The sequence below is a fragment of the Pinus tabuliformis genome, chromosome 8 (genome assembly GCF_031772625.1).
Source record: "Pinus tabuliformis cultivar Carrire ecotype Pingquan chromosome 8, CPIR1, whole genome shotgun sequence".
Lineage (NCBI taxonomy): Eukaryota > Viridiplantae > Streptophyta > Pinopsida > Pinales > Pinaceae > Pinus > Pinus tabuliformis.
The window spans coordinates 88,869,801-88,881,687 of NC_142294.1; the positions used below are offsets into that span (position 1 = coordinate 88,869,801).

The following is an 11,887-nucleotide window of genomic DNA, read 5'->3' on the forward strand; positions in this document are numbered from 1 at the left end:
TCCCATCCAATCAAGCCAATTCATGGACTCTAGAAGCCCAGATTCGGACTCGGCACCTCTACCTGCTTTTGGCACTGCCATCTTCTCCTTCAGCAGCTCCCAGGAAAAATCCCGCATCAACGCCCACGTCTCGGTCCTTTTCCTTGAAGAACCTCAGGATGAGGGCGAGGAACACCCCAGCAAGAAGATGCACCAGGCAGGGAGCTCAAAGGACGTCGAGGAATCGCCAGAGGCTGCCCCAGAGCATGTCGTCAACCCACCTCAGACTCAGGCAGCGCTTTCACCCACGGGGGACAAGAAAGAATCGGATCCTCTCCCTGAAGGATACGGCTGGTGCAGGATCATCGAGGAGAAGCCGGACGATTAGCCGTCCTTTCGCTCAGCAACACTCGCTCAGGCGCTGCTCAGGTCCACCCATGATTCTCTATGTTTGTTATATTGGCCTACTGTATGTTTTTGCTGTGTATGTTTGGTTCGAAAGAAATCTTGTTGAAGGCTTTTTGATGCCCCTGCGTGGGATCCTGATGAAGGTTTTTTTTGAGCCCCTGCGCGGGCTGTTAATTTTTGCTCTGGTAGCACCTCTGTGGTTTAAAGCCCCTGCGTGGGCGATTTGTCTCAGTTGCGGTGCCCCTGAGTGGGCTGCTCTTTCTGATAACTTTCAGTCCAAAGTGCCATCCGTGGCCTTTGGCAGTATGACTCAGTGACTGTAAATGTTTTTCCTGTTCATGTATATAATAGAATAGTATAGTTTTAACGAGAAAAAAAAAAAAAAACCTCGCCAAATCTGGTCATTTATCGGTATGTGCCTCTGCCATTGATCTGGGCCCTCCAGATCCTACAGTCATCATTCATATTGGGCGGGCAAGTTGCATGACATTTACCCGTCCAATGCAGGTGATTTTCTCTCTCATCCATCGGATGCATGTCACTCGATGTGTGGCATCGTGCGGGACTCGGTCTAAACCACTTACCGCGTCGAGGCCTTCTGATATCCTACCGGTTTTGTGGAATCCTGCACTACGAAACTGAATGCATTATTTTTCTGTATTTCACAATCATTCTGGGTCTGGGCACTCTGGGGCTTTCCTTCATTGAGGGGGATGCCTTGCGATACGCAATTAGCGCTTTAGCGCTAATTGTGTATCAGAATTTACCCCCGTTTCTTGAATTGGCCTCCGGTTTTTCAAATTGCGCCAGTGCGCGTCACCATGGGCCAATGGTCTGCATGCTCAACCGAGGGTCCTCGTTGCTCTGCTCTGGCCACAACTGCAACTGTCATGAGGATTCCTTTTGATAACTTGATCCTTTTAAGACTTGAATCTTTTGGCATAATTTGAAATAGTCATGAAAACTTAGAGAGTGTTCTAGGATCCAATTCGGATTAGTGGGGGTGGCGGAGGTGGGGTGAGTGAAGTTGGAGGTGAAGTAGGTGAAGCGCGTGAAGGCGTAAGTGGAGGTGATAACTGCGGAATGCGCTGCCTTATCAAATTAACCACACTTTTCGGGGAAACCCGAGCGCGCTCTTCCTCGCTCTCTCACGGGGGTGAAATTAAAGGATTGTTTCCTAATCCTTCGATACCTTTGTAGATATTTCCGCTCCGCATCGTTCCAAACATCAATGTATTCGCATAACCCGCTTTTCACATAACAACAACTTAATCCAGGTATTCAAGGATTTGATGTACCTACCTCGCGTTCCCTTGAGAAACCGTTGTTTTGCTTCGCTATAGCTCACCATTGTGTCTACCGTGAACTCAGTGATAAATTCTCCTATTATCCGATCAAGCCAATGGTCCACAACCCACATGATCTTATATTCTGATGCCTCTAGTCTGTGCACTAACTCCGGAGTCCACACTATCGATTGATTGAGCTTAGACCTTCCCTGGTTGTCAGCTAACCTCGTGATCCAATCTTATAACTTTGAAGATAAGGACGCGAAGAAGATCTCGTGGATTTTCGTGTATACATAGAGATCCAGCCACCTCTTCTCAGATATCTGCGGAGTTCCATTTTCATGTGTCACGAACTCGTGAAACTTCTGGTCCAACCAATCTTCAATTTCCTTCTTCATAGGATTCCATTGTTCCGGCATCAGACATCCCTTAGGCAGATCCTGGTCCCAGCAACGTAACCATTTGTTGGCTTGTTAGGGCCTGACCTAGGTTCAGAAGTGATTTAGCCAAACAAATCCTGAAACTACCAGCCCTTTTGGCAACAGTCCACGGTGCGCAGACTGAGGTCTCACTCGAGGTAGTATGGGAGGGTGCTAGAACTAGGTTTCCGCACCCTAGGGATGTCTTGATGAAGTCTAGGAAGTTCGCGAACCGATCCTGCGTGCTTGTGTTGTCCTGCTTAACTATCTAACCTTCGCATGGCTCTGTAAAGAGCGTGAAGAGGCACTATCTAGATCCTTTATACTTACTGTGTTATTATTATAGATCTGACTTAATTTTATGGGCCCAATATTCTTATTAATATTTCAACATTCATAACAAGTGCGTGCAATCATAAACTTGTAAAGAGATGCATAAGAATATAACAGAAGCATAAATACATAGATCTACAAGCAGATGCACAATATTTTAGAATCAAATTATCTTTTATTAACTTCTGTTCCATTACAATCCCAACTACGCCCTATGCACTTAGCTGCAGGGGTCTACACACACAGCTATGGACTCTACCAGGCCTCTGTGCACATAGCTGCAGAGCCTCTCCTTACTACTACAACCCAAGACTCGGACTTACAGACTCAGAACAAAATCTTTATTCAGAAACCCATCACACTTAAGATCAAGACTAAAACTCCCTTCTACACTTAGAGCCTATTCATACATTCCCATGGTCCATGGACCATGGGTAGGCCACCACATTCTATATTAAATTACAATATTTTAGGGTAGACAACCCTAGACTCTTGTGCTTCGTGCCCACATTTCACGAGGTCTTACATTACTTTTGACCAAAATTTGGGCTACAAGCCCCAAAAATCTGCTATGGGGGGATCCGCTACCCAACAACAGGTCACCTTCATCAGCGTTGGAGGATAAGACTCCACAAGAGGTATGGACTGGAAAGAAACCTTCTCTTTCACATCTGAGGGTATTTGGATGTGATGCATATGTACATCTTCCAAAGGAGAAAAGAACAAATTTGGATAGTAAATCTGAAAAGTGCATCTTTATTGGGTATAAGGATGGTTTAAAGGGTTATAAGCTTTGGAACCCAGTAATAAGGAAGGTTGTGTATAGATGAGATGTGGTGTTCAGAGAGGTTAAAGATGTTATTAAACATGAAGTCCCATCAAAGGAACCTAAGAAGATAGAGTTTGAGCTAAAGGAGGAAGAATCAGACTCTACAGGAGAAGAGGAATTAGAAGATGAAGAGCCACAAACTCTGGTTGTGAGAAGATAAGTTCGAGAAAGAAGGCAGGCAGAAAGGTATAGTCCATCTGCTTTCTGTTCAAATTTTGATTTATCTATTATTGATGATGATCCCAAAACTATGAAGGAAGCAGTAGATTCAGAGGATGGAAGACTCTGGAAAGAGGCCATGGTTGATGAAATGGCATCTTTGCAAAAAAATGAGGCTTGGGATTTGGTGGAGTTGTCGGATGGACACAAACCCATTGGCATCAAATGGGTGTTCAAGAAGAAAAAAAATGTAGAAGGAAAGGTGCAGAAATACAAAGCTCAGTTGGTAGCAAAAGGTTATTCCCAGGTGTCGGGAATTGATTTTGGTGATATTTTTTCTCTTGTTGCCAAGGTAGCTTCTATTAGATTACTGTTATGTGTTGCTGCTGCGTTTGATTTTGAAGTAGAATAGATGGATGTGAAGACAACATTTCTTCATGGGATTTCGGAAGAAGAGATATACATGAAGCAACCTGAAGGTTTTGTGGTGAAGGGTAAGAAATAACTGGTATGCAAGTTAAAGAAGTCTTTGTATGGGTTAAAATAGTCACCAAGGACGTGGTATCAGAAATTTGATACATATATACGGGGACTTGGCTTCACTAGAAGCAAGCCAGATCACTGTGTGTATTTTAAATTAATTGGTGACTGTGTTATTTATCTGGTCTTGTATGTGGATGATACGTTTCTAATTGGAAATGACAAAGAAATTATCCAGGATTTGAAGACCCAATTGTCCTCCAAATTCGACATGAAAGATCTTGGTGCTGCAAACTATATTTTGGGCATGGAAATTAAAAGAGATCGGGCAAAGAGGAAGCTCTGGTTAAACTAGAGGAAGTATGTCGAGACAATACTACAAAGGTTTAATATGCAGGATAGTAAAACGGTGAAGGTTCCTATTCTTGTTGGTGTAAGGTTGTCTGTTGAATAGTGTCCCAAGACACAAGAAGAGGAAGAGTACATGTCCCGTGTTCCATATGTAAGTGTAGTTAGTAGCCTAATGTATGTGATGGTCTGTACTAGACCATACATTGCACATGCAGTGGGAGTATTGAGCAGGTTTATGTCAAAACCAGGAAAGGAGCATTGGACAATAGTGAAGCAAGTTTACAGGTATTTGCGTGGCACTAGTGATTATGGTTTGTGCTACCAAGGAAGACTAGGATTGGAAAGAGTTTTGGATATTCATGGCTTTGTTGATGCAGACTGGGTTGGAGATTTGGATCAGAGAAGATCAATTGGGTATGTGTTTAACCTATTTGGAGGTGCAGTCAGTTGGATGAGTAAGAAACAATTTGTAGTGGCATTATCAACTACAAAAACAGAATACATGGTAGCCACTCATGCAAGCAATGAAGTCGTTTGGTTGCAGAGATTGTGTTTAAGTATGGGGTTAGTATAGGGAGCTATAAGGATAGATTGTGACAACCAAAGTGCAATTTTCTTGGAAAAGAACCCTTCTTATCATTCAAAGACAAAACACATTGATGTTCAATATTACTTTGTGAGGGATATGATAGAAGACAAAAAGGTGTTATTGGTAAAGGTGGACACTTCGAAGAATACTACAGATGCATTGACAAAATCTGTGAGCTCTGAGAAGTTCAGTTGGTGTAGAGAAACAATGGGCATTGTAGGGCTGGATAAATGACTAAGCTCTCTTATGTCCCCCTATGGAAAGAAAACAACAAGTGGGAGAATGTTGGGTTTTGTTATATTCTTTCCATGACTCGGGGTGCCAGTGCTCCTTGGAAATTTATTTTGGGCCCTATATTAGGTAGGGCGAACCTACCTATGGTTTTGTGCATGGTTTTCACACATGGTTTTGGACACGATGGTTTTTGGTCCATGGTATTGAATGCTTAGGCATGTATATATATGTATTGTAACATTGAAAGGAACATAATGAAAAATCATTCTGGTAGTCTTGGTTTTGGGATCCAGGGGAAAATCTCTGTGTATATGTGTTTTATGTGTTATGCTCTCGCATCTTTTATTTTCTATGTTTTAGAATTCGTATGCAAGTCATTTCTGTACGGGGTTAAAACCTATAGAGAGAATAGCCACTAAAGTCAGCCTAAGAGACAAGGGAGAGGGACTTCATTTGTGGAGCAAGAGAGCCCTAGAAGGAGCCACAGACAACAAGCTAGAAGAGGTCGAATTAAGGAACAAACAAGGAGATTTATTCTGGAATAGCTAAGTCAAAGGTCTATCCAAACAAGTTAATCGAGGTCTAGTTAGGTCTGGGGCTGCATAAATAAGGCCAAGGGATGTAGGCTTGGTTGTAGGGTGACAAGCATAGGAAGGTTCCAAAAGTCTGCAATAGGGTATCCGTGAAGCTATATAGACTTGAATTAGGGAAACTAAAGGTTGGACAGAGTTGAAAGAAGGCATCCGCGAGGCTTGTATTGAGTCTTTTCAACTTGGTTGAGGGCCAATAGCCATAAGATGTTTGGCCACAAACAGAAGGGAAGTTGTTGGGTTGTGTTTGAAGTATAAACACACAAAATGAGGAAGAGAAGGTGGTTGCAAGGCATTTTAGGACATCAACAAGGGTACCAAAACCTATTGGAGACCACTAAGAAGGCTGGTTGAGTTGGTTGTGCAACTAGGAAAGTGATGCAAACAAAAAGGCTACAACCTGAATGGTTGAGGAAAGGAAGGTTGCTGAAGATCAAAGGTAGACTTGAAGGCCTGTGTTAGGCCAAGGTTGAATAGGTTTGAGGCTGCAAAAGTAGGCTAATCAACAATGAACAAAAGGGAAAATAAATAGGTGAAAAGTTGTTGTTATGATCAGGGACATGAGGAGTTTTTTATTTGTCTTGAAGCCTTTATACTTGTTGAAAGTCTTAGGGCTTGTAGAATTAAACCTTAGAGCAAGACTTGGAGTGTTGGATGCAAGTGGAGTTTGTGAGATGATTACTTTGTTTATCTCCTTGATAGCTTGTGGAATGAAAGCATGAGATGCAAGGGTGGAATTGGTCTTGATGCTATCTTGTTTTCAAGCCTTTGGTGTGGCTAGATAACTCGATGAATGGCTTGCTAAACCTAATCTGTAGGATGAAGAAACCCTATCTCTTACAGATCATGCAAGAATGGAAAGTAGAATGCATTAGTAGATGAATGTTAAGGACGAGGATGAGTATCCACTTCAGATGAATATAAGGAATCCAAGCTTGATGATATTGCAGATGGACTCCCTTGAATATTATTATTATCTTTATTCCTTGGTCAACCTCTTGTCTTTATAATTTTTTCTTGGTTATAATTGTTTCTTCCATGGCCTCCTGAATGAGGTTTGCAGGTACATTGTGAAGGCTGCCAAGGAAATGATTATGGCAATAGATGGTAGCATCTAGAAGAATAAAGAAAAGTTTGTGGCAAGAGGGTTCTCCCAATAAGAGGGAGTGTACCACAAGGATTTTTCTTGCTCCAGTCTCCAATGGATAATTTCTTGTATGACCTAAGGGCTCGAACATAAACTCAACAAAAGTGATTGGTGTTCGAGAGGGAGAAATTGTATAGACATCCAAGACTATGCTAGATGACTAGAAGAGCTTCCAGTACCGAGGGAGCAGATAGTCAAGCAGAGTGGAAGGAGCAACCTTCCAAAGAGGATGTCATGGGTTGAGATTGTCAAGATGCTCAGAGACAGAAGGTCTCTAAGAGAAATATGCCTTCTTTGAGGAGACAATGTCAAATAGCAAAAGGACTTACTTACATGATAGAGGGAGCAACAACAACAAAAATAATTTCTTGCATGACAGAGGGAGCAACAGTGACAGGAGGATTTGCTTCTGTGACAGAGGGAGAAACCAGGACTACCACAGGAAGGCCTGCTTCAGTGTCGGAGGGAGTTGGCCTCGAAGATTGAAATGAAGGATTCTAGAAAGATACACTATTATTAGGATTGGAGATTTAGATTTGGTGGATATCATGATGTACAAGAAATTGATTGGATTCTTGATATAGTTGGTTAACACCAGGCTTGATATTTTCTTTGCATTGAACACCCTAAGCCAATATATGGTCGAGTTGAGGTAGATACATTGGGTTGTCGAAAAGCATGGCGGAGGTACTTGCGTGATACAATAGATATGGTTTGATATATGTCTCAGGTGGTGAAGTGAATTTGCAGGGATATATGGATTCAGATTGGTCTGGGAGTGTAGAGGAAAAAAAGAGCACATCATGGTGCTACTTTAGCTTGGGATCGACTATGATACCTTGGTTCAGCAGGAAGTTGACTTCTCTCGCACCCAATACATAAGAGACAGAGTATATTGTAGCTTATGTCACAAGTTGTGAAACAATGTGACTTCAAAAGCTTCTTGCAATAATATTTGATCAGGTTACTTCATCCGAGACATGGTGCAGAAAGGAGTATTGGATTTGTAGTACACATACACAGATGATCAGATTGCATACATTCTCACCAAGCCTCTTTTTATAGTGAAGTTTGTATACTTCATAGACAAGCTTTGCATGATGCAGAAAGTCTCCCTTGTTGAGAGGAAGGGTTGATTTCTTTGTAGGATTAGGGCAGGCCATCTCCTCAAGCCATAAAGTATTTTAGCTAGGTCATAAAATATTTTTGCTGGGTCCTAAAGTACTTTGTCTAGGGGAGATGGATACATTCACCTGAGAAGCTAGAAGGACCTGGCTAGGTCATAAAGGACTTTGACTAGAAAGGTGAATGGCCCAAGGAAATTATACGGGAAATTTACAGGATTGGACAAAACTTCTCCTGAGAAGCCAAAACGACTTGGCTAGGTCATAAAGGACTTTGACTAGAGGAGATAGATGTAATTCACCTGAGAATCCATAAAGGATTTTGGCTGAGGGTGAATGGTCCAAGGGAAGATTCTCTCCTAAGAAACTAGAAGGGGACTTTGACCAGAGGAGATTGATACATTTGTCTAAGGAGCCATAAAATATTTTGGCCAGAGGTAAAATTCCCTAGATACTCACATTTCCCACTCCAGGATGGAGTTATCTATAGACATACATCAACATAGCAAGCTCATGAACTTTTCTTATGGAGGAGAAATTTCAGCTAAGGGGAAATCTGTTGCAGCCAAGGAGAATATCTCCCTTACTAAGACAAAGTTTTGATTTTTGTGTAGTGTCAGGAGGTATTCCCACATGCCAAGAGGCCTCCTAAGTCGACCTAGAATATTTATGAAAATACAAATAAAAATTAATTTTTTATTGGGCTTCATGTAGGCTCAAAAAGGACAAGTCGACCCAGCTCATGAAGGGACGTGTCCCCTGGGGTAAATGCGCCCATTCGACTTGTATATATATACATAATGTGATACTTCATTTGATTACTTATCATCATCATCTCTCTTCTATAACAACCACATGTGGGAGCAGATAGAGGATGAATTTGACTGAAGTTTGGACTTGGATTTTTGGCACATATTTCTAGACAATTTGGAATTGTAAACCTTGTTGAAGAATAATTTCTCCTAGAAGAAGAGTTGTTGGGTTTTCTCCCAAGTTTGGGTTTCCCAGGGAAAATTTTTTGTCACTATCATGCATGGTTGTATCTTTATGATCTTTATTGTTTCCTCTGTATTTATTGTTGAAATCGTTTGTGCATAATTGCTCAATGATATCAGTGACATTAGATAAACTGTTTGAAGATCATTAAGTAGTAATTATCAAATCAGAAAATTGGTTTCTACTGCGTATCTTGTAGAAAATTCAACACAATGAAGAGAGCCATACAAGACCTGTACATACTATAGACAACAATATTACACTCGTTGTTCTTCCCACACTTCAAAGAGGTAGCTCAAAGTATAACTTTGATATAACGTATGTTTTTCCTAAATGCCTGGCTTAACATGAAAATACTACTTGTATTTATAATAAATCTGTCTTCTACTTCATATTTTCCCTCTGCATACAACACATCAACAATCAAACAGCGATGAAATGACACCCAATTATATGTGTGATAATTGGATGGTGAATTGTGATATGAGCTCTAAATCACTAGGGGTAATTCAAATACAACAACATAATTGTATGCCAGGTTAAAAATAATGAAATAAAGCGAGCTCTCCAAACAATAGTGTAGCAATCATAAAAAAGAGAGTAGGAATTACATAGATAATCATCCAACATTGTGATGACTATCACATAGGAAAAACAAACTACTCATCTCCTTACTAAAGGAAGACTAATTAAATCAGGTTTCACAATAGGAAATTGCAGAAACTATAGAAAACTAGAAGATGTTGTGCATGTTTTTCTGAGACGCCTGTTCACAAAAGGTGTTTGGGTATTGTCAAGTTCGCAGTGCGCTACCTTAGAGATACCTGGTGGGTGATAATCTGCATGGCATGCCTGGTAATTAATCAGGATGGCCACTCTTCACTTTCTCTTGTGAAAAAGATGAGTCTGAACCTTCAAAGACCTGCCTAAAAATTGGATTTCTATACTGGAAAGAATATCAATTTTTGACTCAATAGCCTTGCAATGTAAAGATACAAGAGATCCAAGTGCTAGATCACTTGCACTTGATCTTCTACCACGGAAAATATTAAGCACCATGCAGTAAACCTATTATTGGCTTACTGCCTTTTCATCCTGTCCATTGAATATTAGTTTATTCTCATCCAAGGGACAATATGGAAAAGTAATTAGCCAATAATTGACTTACTGAATGGTGCTTAATATTTTCTGTGGTGGCATAGTTAAGCATGGGAGAGGGGATTTTGATGTAGTGATTTTCTTTTATGTAAAGGAATGCAATTTCATCCCCTAGTAATCTAAGCATCAATTTCTCTCCCTATACACAAAAAAATAGGAAGTAGTGACCAAGAATCATAAAGAAATTTGAGCTCTAGATCAAACACTAACATCCATATAAACCAAATTGTAGCCAGATTGTCAAGTGACCTCAATATGAACAACCACCATGATCACAACAATCTGAAATCAACTGCATACACATATACATCAGTCTGACAATTTTACAATCTAAAGCAACATCAAGACAAGCCTGAGTGGTTTTGATCCAGCAAAAATAGTCCCATAGATACCACTGAATAATCTCAAAGCAAAGTGATTTCTAAAAAACTAGATCAATGGTAAAGAGACATTTTTGGGGAAATCCAAGGAATGTTTCCTCACATAAGTAGATGGTATTTCTTGTAAATCCCTAATGACATTGGCGACAACTAGTTCAACTAACCCCAGCTAAACCATGCATGTAAATGTAATAAAAGGATGGAAATATGGCATCCACACAGAGAAAAATGATCTCTACACTCACAACTATCACAATTATACAACAAAACAATATCCAGAGACACCAAAGTGGCCATTGTGGAAGAGAACTACTAAGACAATCAATAGTGTGATCACCTACACATACAATAGTGTGATGTCCAGTCATGGAGAAAAATTCCACTGTGGGAAGCTCCTAATTTTCTATAACTTTCTTTACTATCACAATGCCACTTTGTCATTATCATACCAAGAAATCTACTAATTAGACCAACAATGATGGTGGTGACTCACAATCATATATGGGATATTATCAAAAGTGTGAACATATCCTCACCGCATTATTTTGGAATGAAACTGCTGAAACCAAGTCCTTGTTGTATTTCCTTAGACAAGGGAAGCCATTGGAGCTCTTGAGACTTGAGTATTCGGAGAATCCCTTCCCTAAAGTCTGCCCATTAACAATAGCATGTGACACGTCAATTACAAATTCAACCCCAAATCCTAATGCAACTAACAAACAAAAACAAATATACTTGTTTGAACTGAATACTAATCAAACTGACTACAATAAGCTCAGTACCACCATCCAATACTTCATGTAGTAAAAACCCATATAAATTAATGAATTGCCAAGTAATATTCACTCATCATTCTTTCATTTGGTTAAGCAATTTTGCATCAGCACACAAAATTCTAATGGTGCATTAGCATTATGGCAACTGCAATGAAATAAAACAACACTGTATCTTAGAAAAACCTGCATGAACAAATTATTATCTAGCAGAGAATAATGCAAGAATAAGCAAACATCCATATGGTGTCATCTTGTAATTTTGAATAATATGGATGGTGAGGGCTTGTAATTTTGAATGATATGGATGGTGAGTGGCATGGGAAGTAGAGTATACATGAAAATATGCATGATTGTTGCTATAGTTGGCCACAATAGCCATGGAGAGTGTAGTTGAGGCCATACTCCCTCTGCTATGGTATTCCTATGTGCTTATTGGTAAAAAGGTTGAGATGGACTAAATTAGTAAGCTTATCAAGCCGAGAGGGTATAGAGCTAGAGAGTTTGTTGTTGTATAACTATAGTGTCTCTAGGTTTCTCAAATCTCCAATCCAAATGGGGATGCTTCCATTTAGCTCATTCATTGACAGATCCAAATTCAGAAGACTCTTAATATTGTTGATATCATCTGGAATTGGTCCATATAAAT

The 11,887-nt window shown here is 40.2% G+C and overlaps 1 pseudogene; it reads right to left on the reverse strand.

The window, feature by feature from the left end:
• Positions 1-11,641, reverse strand: part of LOC149234278 (glyceraldehyde-3-phosphate dehydrogenase A, chloroplastic-like) — an 88,135-nt pseudogene extending 76,494 nt beyond the window's left edge.
• Between the last annotated feature and the right edge of the window lie 246 nt (positions 11,642-11,887).